The sequence below is a fragment of the Limulus polyphemus genome, unplaced genomic scaffold, assembly GCF_000517525.1.
Source record: "Limulus polyphemus unplaced genomic scaffold, Limulus_polyphemus-2.1.2 Scaffold217, whole genome shotgun sequence".
Taxonomy (NCBI): domain Eukaryota; kingdom Metazoa; phylum Arthropoda; class Merostomata; order Xiphosura; family Limulidae; genus Limulus; species Limulus polyphemus.
Window position 1 is genome coordinate 622,349 of NW_013665827.1, and position 13,702 is coordinate 636,050.

The window sequence follows — 13,702 nt, forward strand, 5'->3', positions numbered from 1 at the left end:
ATTTATATATATATTTGTTATATAAATTATATTGGCCTTTCAGCCCTGCCTGGCTAACGATACAGAAGTTACAATGATGTGGCTCACATGCACTGTTATCGTATCCAATAATATAAAACTGATCTTTAATCTTTAAAAAGTGACCTGTCTTGGCTGTTTTTCAGTGGACTATTTATTTTGTAATATTTCAATTATTATACATAATATATGTATATACATTATTACTACTTACAAGTAACTTCTAAAACTTATTTTTCTTAAACATAGAACAGTAGATAAGAAGTAAAGCAAACAATTATCTCTTCTAGTTACAATCTTTGTACTTGTTTGCTGCTTGTTGTAGATTGCAAAGCCTTATAAAATTTTGCACGTGGAGGATGTGAAACGAAATATTTTTTTTAGGTTTTATGTATACATTTGAAATAACCAAAAAATCATAAATTTCTTTATCGATACCACAGAATTCCACTATAATTTATCAAGCTTAGTAATTAAGCTGTATTTGGGCTTAAAAAAAATGAAATTTCGAGCAGACAAAAGACTCGCTTACCAGCATTAAGATTTTCTATTGAAAGAACAAGATGATATCATAAGACTTGGAAAATGGATGAGAAAGCCAATAAGAGAACATTCTGAGCTTTCAATTGGTTATTCACATGTCATAGACAGAATTAAGTGTACATAAGGAAACTTTCAATTGGTTATTCACATGTCATAGACAGAATTAAGTGTACATAAGGAAGCTTTCAATTGGTTATTCACATGTCATAGACAGAATTAAGTGTACATAAGGAAACTTTCAATTGGTTATTCACATGTCATGGACAGAATTAAGTGTACATAAGGAAACTTTCAATTGGTTATTCACATGTCATAGACAGAATTAAGTGTACATAAGGAAGCTTTCAATTGGTTATTCACATGTCATAGACAAAATTACGTGTATATAAGGGAGCATTTCCAAAAATGGAGAGAGATGAATGGGGTCACTGTATTTGATTCAGTACATGAGCAATATCTCAGCAAATAGAAAAGACAGGAAATTCTTATTTTATATTCTAGCTTATTAATATCGGTAATTTGAGTTCCTGATTCGTACAAAACTACAGACTTTGTATTTTGACATCTAATTTGAACCAGTGCTGCATTCAACATACCATGTGACACACAAAAAAATTGATGTTTAACCGTGTTCTTTTAATATTTACTTTAAATTAAGAGATCAAATGATGTATAATACTAAAATTTGAATTATAATATATAGTTTGATACCAAACTTACTGATATAAATTCATAAAATAGTCGTTCAATAAAATTTTGAATGAGAGTCAACAAACGTGATGACACGGCCTTTGCCCCATGTGAAAAGGGTTAATGCCTTACTACCATATCCCCACACAAAATTGTGTGTCACCTAAATACCATACCCAAATATCAGGCTTACAATTTACACCACTTACAGCTTTTGTTTCAAATGCATCCATTTATAAGTCACATAACAAAGGTGAAAGTGAGGATCCCATTGCTAACCCTTCATTTTGAGTATAAAAACATTGTTAAAAGTTAAATTCCTCAGCAATGTGGGAATGTAATATTTCGAACCCTGTATGGGAGTAGTTTTATCAAGGTGAATTCTTTGAGTAAGAAAGGAGGAAGAAAAATAGTTGAGGACAAGGAATTCCAAGCAAGTATCCAGAAGATGTGTAGTCCACTGTAGATGTCACAAATTAGCATGACCTAAGTGGATACGGGATTTCATGGAAGCCTAAGTCCCCAAAATAGAGAACCTCTGTGAATCACTTTACCTCTGTTTACAATTTTCAAGTTACAGTATTTAATTTATAAATTTTGTTATCAAATTTTACATTAACTCGAAAAGTTATTTCTTTTGAAGAAAAAATAGAAATCATAAGAAAAAGTGAAAATGGTGTCTCGAAATCAAAAATAGGCCTAGAGCACAAACTAGGTGAGTCAACAGTAAGAGCAATTTTAGATAAACCTGATGAATACAAAATGAAAGGTAAGGTTGCTTCAAACTTATCATGTGATTGCTAACTATCTGGATAGAGGACTGTAACCAGAAAAGAATTTCTTTAAGCACTGATTTCATAAAAGAAAAAGCATCAAGTCTCTTTTCAATCTTAAAAGAAGAAAAGTTCAAAGATGAGACAAAGGAGTTCCCTGCTAATGCTGGATGGTTTGAGAAGTTCAAGAAAAGAACTAGCCTGCACAATGTAAAAATTACAGGGGAAGCAGCTAGTGCAGATAAGGAAGCTGCTGATGAATATCCTGAAGTTCTGAAGAAAATTGTGGAAGAAGGAGGGTATTTGGATGAACAAATTTTTAACGTCGACGAGACGGGGTTATTTTGGAAAAGGATGCCTTCCAAAACTTTTCTGGCCAAATCTGAGAGTTCACAGTCAAGATAAAAAGGCTAGACTAACCCTTTTATTGGGAAGCAATGCTAAAGGAAATTTGAAATTAAAGCCTATGTTGTTTTTTCGAGCTCAGAATCCAAGAGCTCTTAAAGGTATAAATCAAGGACAATTACCAATAATATGGAAATCTAATAAAAAAGCATGGGTAACTAAAGCTTTGTTTGAAGAATGGTTCGTCAAGTATTTTTGTCCAACGGTTGAAGACTTTTGCCGAAGAAGAAGTTTAGATTTTAAAGCTTTGTTTATTTTAGATAATGCCCCTGGTCATCCTTTTGGTCTTGATTCAATGTACAAAAATATCCAAGCGACATTTTTGACCACAAACACTACCTCTTTATTGCAACCAATGGACTAGGGCGCTATTGCGACGTTTAAAGCATACTACCCGAGAAAGATTTTCAAGCAAGCGATTCAAGCAACATCTGGAGAGAATTCTATGACCCTAGTTCAATTTTGGTATTATCAATAGCATCCTTAATACTGAATTTCTTTCCATCAAAAATGGAATGAAATTTCAGTTAAAAATATGCAAGGTGTTTGGAAGACAGTTCTTCCACACTGTGCACAGGACATCACAGGCTTTTCAAAAGATACAGAAGAGGTCATTAAAGAGATTACTCATATTGGAAAAGAACTTGGCTTCGCTGAGATTGACGATGAAAATGTGCAAGAATTGCTAGAAGCTCATTCAGAAGAACTAACCAATAAGGATCTTATAAATTTGGACACTCAGAGAGCATATAAAGACATTGATGAATATGAAGAAATCTTACCTACCCGCCAGCATAAGAAGATGACGAAGAAGGAATTAGAAAAACTTTTCACGGTTATTGAAGAATTTAAGGGAAAATGTTTAGAAACAGATCCTGATGAAGATAGAAGCCGTCAAATTTGCAGAAAAATTGATGAGGCAATTTCTCAGTACCGCCAATTATATGAATAACAGACGAATACGATGCGACAAGCCACCCTAAATAAGTTTTTCATAAAAAAAATCAGATCAATAAATTTTAATTCATTGCATTTTTTTTTCATATTTTCTTGTATTCCTATACTTTGATTAAAAAATACGCAAAATAGAAATTAATTGTGAATGAGAATGAAAATTGAGGTATAAATTACATGATTTCCTATAAGTTATCATATTCGATTAGTGCAGCTCTTTTAAAGAACACATTAACCACACTAATCGAGGGATTCCCGTATTGAAAACAAAAAATATATGTACACTACCTTTATAATTACTACTAAGTTCAAAGAATATCATTACATAGCTATGTTCCAACCACCAGTTCCATTTCTTTTTTCTGAGAAAACAATGATAAATCATTAGCAATAAATGTATCATAACACTATTCCTTTCTTCCATGAGTATCCACTAGTAAATTGATCTTGACACATTAGCAACCATAGCTCAAAATTAATGATGGTCTATTCACCACTGGCTACCAAAAATGCCAGCAGACTACCCAAAAGGTTTTCTTGGGGGGTCCGCATGGCCCCAAAAAAATTGCCCATGAAAATTTAAATTTAAGGTATTATTTCCCCTACAAGATAAATAATGTTTATGTCATGAGACAAGTACAAGAACAACAAAGTTACCCTGAGAATTGTTTGCAATGTTATTCTCAAATATCAAGTCAATTTCTCACTGTTATATGAAAGGGTTGGATGCATCGGCACATGTGGACTGAGACCCCATCTGAGCTTGCACTAAGTCAGTTCCGACCAGGTACAGTGTATCCACCAGTGTGATGGAAGTAGATGCTGTGCATGGTACAGACGCAAACAAAACTTCAGCTGCATGCTGCACAATATGCAGCGGATCCTGGCCCCCACTCCAGGTTCTGAAGAGCTGCATACTCTTTCTAATTTTCTCGGGGAAAAGGTGCATATTTTTCAAGGTCATCTAGACCCAAGAAATGTTGCAAAAAAGAATACTTGAAACCCCATTCCCTAAGAATTTGAACAAAGGAGTCTTGAAATCATCACAATCCCTTCATAAGGGAGGAAAGTTTTTTAAAAACCCACAAAAGGGGATAAAAAGAATATGTAGTTTCCCTAGACAAACAGATTGTTCTGGAAATTAGGTACAAGCATACATGTAGGTACCACCAGCCCCTAAGTTAGGTGTGGGGGCAGTGGATAAAACCAGATTTTTAATTTATATTTTAGTGGTATGAAAATCAATAGAAGACACATGGATCCAAGGATATTTGTGGTGGGGCACAGCCTGGAAGATGAAGACTAGAGATGTGACAAATAAATAGAAATCTGGTATTAATCCAACAAAAAAAAAAAAGAAGAGAGAAAGAGAAATGATAAAATTTAAATCACACTATGTTAACCACTTTCCACCACTGTCGGCTAGACCCTGATCATTCAGCCAGATGGAATTCTGAATTATGTTGAACATCATTGTTATTAGCCAAGAATTATCCTGATTTATGACCTGGGATGTCACTCTTTGTCTTCATTTATTCTGTGGAGAATATCTTGAGTTAGTGGTTGCCATGATTACGTAATCGAACTGATTTAAGGGAGAAGAATGTGATGATGGATGAATGAATGTCTTGAGTCAACAGCAGAATTGTGTGGGCCTTTGTTTTGTGCTGAAAATTTAAAATCTTCTTGGTAATGAGTTGGATGTTGTGTATATAAATGTGATGAAAGGTGATGAAAGTGATGGCAGATGAGTAGCAGTAGACATAAAGGAAATTTGATCATATTGTTTATGGAGTATAAAGGGTCATTGTTTCATATTGTGAAGAGTGTTTGACTTGATGCAGAATTGTTCTTAATCATGTGGTGATATGTGGAAAATGTTACAAAGCCAAGTGAAGTGACATCAAAGAGAAAGCAGGAGAGAGACAAGGAATATGATCAAGAAAAGAGAGTGAGGAGTTACAGAAAAGAATGGGAGAGAGATTACAAACAGCTGAGCTTTGAGGAGAAAGGTCACATGTTTTGCAAAGTTTGTCAAGAAATGAACATAAAAGGAGGTCTGGGGAGAAAGCAGAAGGTGGTTTTTGAAGGTTGTGCAAACTTCAAAATAGACTCTATCAGGAAAAATGAAGAGTGATAACCATTGGCAGGGAAGTGAAGAAAAAAGGAGCATAATAAGCAAAGCCTGGAACCTCCTATGGCAGAAAATGCTCAAGAAAAAGAACAAAAAAGTCTTGCAGTTATTGGAGCACCTGTTTAGAAATGCACATGCAACTGCTGAGCTATGCCGTCCATTTACAGACTACATTTGGATGTTAAGACTAGAAGATGCAAATGGCTTAAATGTTGGAACTACCTATCGAAATGACAAATCAGCACAATTCTTCATTCACTTCAATGCTAAGGTAAGTAGATGTATTAAGTAAATTAAATTGAATGACCAAATTCTCCTGTATTTAATGAAAGTATTACTATGATCACACTATAAAACAGGTCATAGACACCTAACTTAATTTAGGTTACTACATGGTGTGTTAAAATATTAGCTAGGAACTATTCTAAATAGTACTGGCCAATTTTTGTTCTATTGTTTATTATATATTGTTGCAACAGACAAATGTAAAGTTGTATTCCTTGAGAATATGGCATTTGATTTCTATATTTTCTGAAATATAAATGTGCCATTTCTGTGTTTATTTACTAAACACTTCCAAACTAATGGAACAATACCAAAAATATGTTGGACTGAAAAGGACATATGAAATGTTGAAACTAGCATCCATATAAATTTAGTATTGTTTCATGTGGAGTGAGGGAGTTGTGTTCTTTACTAACACAGAAAGTGGACTGCATGTCTGTGAATTTCAAAGGAATAGGTCTGATTTCATTGAGGTTACCTATATTTTATTTTTTGTGATACCAATCATCTAGGGTGGATTAACTTGTGTAAGACAACACTATGTCCCAACAGTTCAATGTTGTGGCCATTCTAAACAGTAAAATCACATTTATTTTGGAGAATTATATTTAGCTGAGGTTGGTTTGCATGTGTATTGACATATAAGCTAGCATCAATATGAATAGTATTTATGGCAACAAGAAGTCTAACTTCAGCTAAATCCTACCAGTAATTATTTATTTTGTGAAGCCTATAAAACTGTTGAGTTTCAACACAAAAAGATGGTGAAACATTACCGAGCCTTAACTACTGATACATAGTTTACATAAGAAACCTGAGTTAGTTATTATGATAACACTGCATAAACCTAAGGTAGTCTGTCAAAAGCTACCCGTGAATGTGACAATGTGTAGAAGTTTGAAACACAGATATGACAATATACATTTGTGAGAGATTTTGTAGATACATAAGAAGCTTTACAGAATCATTTAAGATTTTTTGTATAACAAAACTAATCAATCACTGAGAATACAACTAATAGACAGCATTTAAATGAAAATAAGAGATTCTGATCTGATTGTTAAGACCTTGAGTAATCTGGCTTATGATGCATTATTTGAAGAAACAGAGCTCCTCTTGCTTCTGTTAATGTTGGTATGAGAATGATTCAGTGTGATATTGAAACATTCAGCAACAAGTGAATTTTATGAAAGACATAAAAGTAACAGCTAAGCTTATACCACACTTCTGGGAAAACACAGTTTGACCTGTGTTCCAAAAATGGGGATAGAAACACTTCAGTTGGATAGAACTGAAATGTAAGTAAGGTGAAATTACCTGTACAAAAATAAAATTCATAAACAGTAGAAAGTAACATAAAAAATATACGCTTGGGTACTCAATGTTTTATTTGATTATTTTGGATACTGTTTGATCATGAAGATTGAAATATTTGAAGAATACATGGTTTACTGAATATTTTCCTCACATTATTCTAGTACAAGTTGCAGTTATAATGCATGAAAATGCAAACTGTGCACAAAGTGTTGGAAGCAAGAAGTAACACTTTCATGGCATAGCTTTGCAGTCACTGTCTTCTGCAGTAAACTTAAATCTGAAAGGAAGTCAAAAAGGAGGCAAGATGTTTATATTATGAACTTCCACTGTCTGAAAAATTAGGTTATCAGCTGTGTAGTGTTCAATCTATTTTGGTTACTATATTGCAGCTTTTGAAGAAGTATGTGTAAAAAGTTCAAAACAAATATAACCCAACATCAAAAATAACAACTAACAAAAATCAAGGGACTATTCAGTACTTCAAAGCTGTCCATCCAAATCCATCCTTTGGAAAAGTAAAAACTTACCACCACCACTCCTTAACTTTTCAGGAAATCATTAAATCCCTCTCCTATAAAGTGTTGGCTTCTACTATTGTCAATGGTAACTTGTTCCATATATAAGTCAATCTCTATTAACTCATTGCTTTATCATGTCATTGAATCTATTCAAAAAGTTGTTACTAATCAATTTGGGTGTACATAAACCATTATTTTAATTATACATAAAATATTTTGCATTATGTATTATGAGTTCTTAAATATTTCCACAAAATAGTATAAATGTGTCAAAACTTTAAGGAACAAACAGTAAGGCAATGGGCTAAAAAAAACTTTTTAATGAAGACTGCCTAGTCTTTTCCAAATTTTAAATCTCTGTTCTCTCATCCTCACATAAAAACAGAAAAGAAAAAAAATATTTAAAAGTTCAATCACGTAATAGTTTTCAATAATAAGCTTCCTATCAGCATTCTTCAAGAGCCCAATGCCCATTCTAACATCTTGCTTACCTTCAACATACTGAAAAAAATTCCTTGTTAGTTTCGACATTAGCCAGCTGTTTCTTATGGGCCCTTCTGGCTTTCCTAGTTTCCTTTTTTAACCAAATCACAAGCCTTACTATAGTTCTGTAAATCTTCTATCATATCTGTCAGTTTAAAGTTCTTATTCCGTTTATTTATAATTTTTTCTTTTACATCTTTAGTAAGCTAGTTATGTTTGATCTTTTTACTTTCCCTCTCTTTTTTTAATATTTCCCAAAGCTGTCCCAAAATTGTTTTTCTGAAAATTGGGAAATAAGACTTCATTTCTTTATCTTAATATGTAACAAAACATTAAACCTAATTATGCAATAATCACTTTTCCAAATGCTCCCCTACTTCAACTCTTACAATCGTACACTCATTAGTAGTTAACAATAAATCAAAAGCAGCATTTCCTCTAGTTGGCCCTTTGACCAGTTAGTACAAAAAACCATAGTGAATCACTTGGATAAATCTCTCTCCATCACTATTTGACTCCATAAAGTCCCAATCAATCTGTCTCAAATTAAAATAATTATTGCATCATTGCTCTTATTAGTAGCAACCTTGATCATATTTTATGATTTCTCAATTACCTCTTCTGTCTGATCAGATGGCTTATATCAAATGCCAATTACAAACTTTCTACCCTTGAAATCCCAGATATAAATTCAAGTTCTGAATTACTATTTTTTTTATGTCTTCAATCTTAAAAGGCTAAGTTCAAACCCGCTATAAAAAAATCTATAACTATTAAATAATGTATAACCTGGAATTTCAAAATAATGTCTAATGTCAATATTTTCCAAATCTAACCAACTTTCAGTAATTACCATATCATTCTTTATCCTACAAAGCCTATAAATCCATAAATCTAACAGATTTATTTTAAAACTATCATTTAACTTGTTATACTCTGGATTTCCTTTTTCCAATTCCTTATTACCCTAGCTAACACATCAGCATGTTTATTCCCAACTTCTTAAGCTCCCTCATGGCTATGCAAGTTTAGTTTAACTTTAATGAACATGTTTGCATATGTTGTTCTCGAAATGAGAATAAACCTAAAATTTTACAATCATCAGGTTGTCAAATATGGTATAAGGTTTAGATACAAAAATCACTTTGGAACAGTTATGGAAACAAAGCATTTTTGTATTTATACTGTTTACAATAGGATACAACAGACGTTTAAAACATTCACACACTGATATTTTTATGTACATGCACATATACGCTACAAATATCACAAAAAAACCTAGCTTGTTCTCAAGAAATTATAAATACTGCTTTAAAGGTTTTTCATTTACAATAAAGTGGCATACCAAGTTTACAGAAAAAATATAAAACATTTATTTGGGTACATGATTACATTATAGTAGACTAAATGGGAACAAACCCCAAAAATATCCATCTAAATTGCTCAAGCAGAGCCAAACTGTAGTATCTATTTTATTCATACCCTGAAAACTATTCCACAGATCCAACATTACTACCAACTCCTCTGAAAATTTCACTAATAATCTTTCAATTAAAACTTGAATCCTGCTAAGTAATTCATTCCCACTTCTGGTTGATGTTACATATCAATCAAAATTTGTGAAAAATGTATTCCTGAATTTACCTCGAACAAGGCCTACAAAGCCTACATATAGACTCATTTTTTTATTGCCATCACTTCCATAATTAGTTCTTAATATTTAATTCCAGTGCTCTATTTGGATTGTTTGAAGTGATATCTTTCCTCAACAAAGACTAAGTTGAAATTAAATTTTTAAACTGATTGATAATTGCTGATTTCACACAGAGAATTCCATGCACTTGTAATTCAAGCAGGAAAAGTATTTCTATGAATCCTTGAATTTCTTCAAATTGCCTCTTATTGTCTCAGGTTGGGTCCTGATCTCAAAAAATCTCTCTGTTGAAACTTGATTCTGTGAAGAATCTTAAATACCTGAATCGTGTTCACTATCTGATATTTTAGGGTGAAGAGCAAATTAGGCAGTGAAAAAAAAAAGAAGCAATATATGTGACATATCATAATAAGAGTGGTAGGACATGGAGATAAAGTAAGGTTTAGCAGGGTAGAAGTCATCTGCAAATTAAAAAATTTTATTTTTCCAAACAGGGTGGTCAGCCTCCAAAATATATATAATATTACCTTCAGATGTATTAGACAAAACAGGATTGGGAGAGTTTGAAAGATGGCTTAATGAGTACTTGAGGGGTAAGAGGTGGATATAGGTTGATGGGTGTGTTTGATTAAATGAATGGGAATGTAATAATTTTAATGTACCATTCCTTTCTGGCCCAGTGTGAATTTCCAATGGGAATAACACAATATTTTGCCATTATATGCTACTGCCAACAAGACCTTTCACTTCATGCCAGGACTACATCAGGCTCACTGGTTAATTTTGGTCTCAATCTAAGAAAAGATTAGAGTTGGGCAATTTTTCTCCTTTGGTGCTTGGTAATATCACAAATAATCTCATGTGTTATGGTTAAAGATCAAAAACAGTGATATGATTGTGGACATAGTGGTCACAGAAGCTTTTTTTAATTTGCCTGTTACTTATAATTAAGGTTATCATCATTTGTAATTATTAATGTTGAATTTTTAGAAGCTCTTCTGGCAGAAGTTACTACACAATCAATTAGTGTCATGTAAAATAACTGATTAATCAAATTATGATTAAATCAATTAACACCACAAAAATAACCAAAAGTAGGGTTTTCAATTATTCCAAATATCCAAGTAATTGATATATTGCCATTAAGATTTCTCATTACATTCAATCAATTCAAGGTTGTTCAGCCTAATTGATTAGTCACAACTCACAAAAATAACAAATCAAAATTAGCGTAACTAAGTTTCATAGCTGATTTGTTGAATGCAAGTGATTAATATGCCAGACAATTAATGAATTAGTAAATTCCACTAATCACCCATCTCTAGAAGGGAGATTTACTTCTTGGAAGAGGTTCAGAAAGAAGTTACAAAGACAATAAGTTAAGATCTCTCATTTTCTCTTCAGAAGAGTAATAAGTGATCTTAAAAAAGATTACAAATATATCCAGATTACTGATAGGATAAACATATCTGGTTTCTTTGTGATGATTTCTGAAGACAATATGACAAGAGAACACAAGCTTATGATATGAGAAATGGCAGGTGAGAATCCATTTAAGATGTTTTATTTTACTAAAAGGTTGATTAGTTTATGAAAATGAGTTGCCATCAGTAGTAGTGAAGGCCAGCATCTCACAAGAGTTTAAGAAGGCACGTGTGTAGGTGCAGAGACATCTTTTAAGGACAATAGGTTCCTTGTTGTCTGTTTAAAAAAAATAAGCAGGGAAAAATGAGCATTTCACTCACTGAAGTCACTGCTCATCTAATATAGAGCAAACTTAAACAGTAAATCTAAATTTAATGTTGTCCTTTAGATCTATATACCTTTCCAACAATCTTTTAGAATAACTCAAAATAATAGCATGTGCCACTTTCCAGGCAAACCATGCCACAAATTGTACATATACATTAAAACAAAACAAAAATGTTGTTAGAGAAGGAGTTCGTACATCACCTTCATTGCTTAAATCTATTGTAATGATACTTAAATTCATATTTGCATCCTTTACATTTTATCACTTATACATTAGTCTAACAATAACACTTTAATGTATCTACATCACCATCTATCAAGCACTGAAATTGATTGTTAACCATATCAACTGACTTTGTGTAGGAATGAATCCTACACCTTCTTCCACTGTCAGATATGCAGAATGTTATTAAATATTCTCATAATAATATAAATCTTATAATATTAATAACTTGTAATTTGACGATACAGTTAGAATTCATGGTAAAGATTTTCATATGAAGACAATGAAGTTATCTTTCACTTATAGTAAATATTATGTATTAAGTCTGATCAAAATTATTTAAATGAGGAGTAAAATTTTTCTTAAAGATATCTAACTTACTACAAGCAGAATATAAATATGCTTTAAAAAGCTATCTGGATACTATAATTACAGCCATACACAAAATCTAAGTGATACAAAGCTTAATATTTTCAATTATTTTTTCTTTGGGTCAAAGATATCTAATGTGTACAACATAAAATTTGTGGAAACAAGTGACATATTGGTCCATCTAGGTTGTTCAATCCACTAAACTAAACTGAAAAACTCAGAGCCAGTTTTTACTATTTAGATATTTATTTGGCCTTCCCTTAAAATCCCTTAAATGTATTGCATCCACCACATCTGAAAATCTATTACAAAAGTAAACCACACTGTTAGAAAAATAAAGCAGTAATTTGCATTTTGGACCAGTCTGCAGATTACATTTTGAAAACTACTGCCCTGGTCCTACCATTCAGTCAAAAAATAAAAGATGATGCTAAAACACTATACATACTCTTAACAATCTTAAAAACCTCAATCAGAACCCCTATAACTCCAATTTTTTCATGTGGACATCATTTCAGTGATCTTAACCTGTCCTTGTATGACAACCTTTCCATTCCAATTGTAACTATTATCCTAATAGCCCTTCTCTGAGACCAAGTCATTTCCAATAATTCAAAATTTATTGCATCCTCCACATTCAAAGCCAACTCATTCCAATCCAGAGACCAACAACTTAAATTCAACATTAAAAACATTTGTATAGAATTCTTCTGAAATTTAAAACTGCACTATTATAATAACTTTTATGTCATATTTAATCCCTAAATATATATTATTCTTTTACTTTTAGTATTACTAGCAATTTGGAATATAAATTCAACTTACTGAATTTTACACATAAATTTCACCTACCCAATGTACCTACTGAACGTAATTTTAACTCTGTAAATTACAATTTATAGTTCATGCGTATTTCCTTTTTTAATTTTTACTTGTTATTGTGCAAGATAAAAAAGAAACTGTAAATGCAATACTCCCACTCACCAGTGTTGCCTTGGGCTTGGCGTTACTACTAGAATTAGTAGAACTAGAAGAAATGATCTGGATTTTCATTTTTGTTGATGTGTTATGAGGCTACAAAAGCTCTAGTCTCTAAAGCCTTACACTAATAAATACAACTTTTATATTTTTCAATACAAATAGCTAACGTTAACACTAAACGTCAAAAAATGTTTAAACAAACACTCGCTATTTCAATAACATGGAGAATCCTAGTTCTCTATTTCACAATTGCCGCTAGAGGTCTTCAAAGAGATTTACTAAATTATTTATAACAAACTGAGGTACCCATCCTTTGTCCGGGTAATGAACTCACAAAAATCTTCAGGTGAATGCTATGATAAATAACACAAAAATCCTAACTTTCACACAATTTATTTGTAAAATAACATATTATTAAAGTATTCATTATTACCTCACCAAAAATTTTGTATAAGCTTTAAGAACTCATTATATATATACTTGAAATATGGTATACACTGTGCGATAGTCAGGGAGACTTTGTAGGATGTGGTATCGGAAAAGTAGTTGGGGTAGGTGTGCTTTCTGTTACCTGCTTTCAACACCCAGCTATTAATGTAC

The 13,702-nt window shown here is 32.2% G+C and overlaps 1 protein-coding gene across 3 annotated transcripts in view; it reads right to left on the reverse strand.

Moving 5' to 3' along the window:
- The window catches only part of LOC106478499 (helicase ARIP4-like), an 85,747-nt gene extending 72,388 nt beyond the window's left edge, over positions 1 to 13,359 (reverse strand). For all 3 annotated transcript variants that reach the window (XM_022382117.1, XM_022382118.1, XM_013939050.2), the window contains exon 1: positions 13,106 to 13,359. The gene's annotated coding sequence lies outside the window, so the exon portion shown is untranslated. The remainder of the gene's footprint in view (positions 1 to 13,105) is intronic.
- Positions 13,360 to 13,702: the final 343 nt, after the last annotated feature.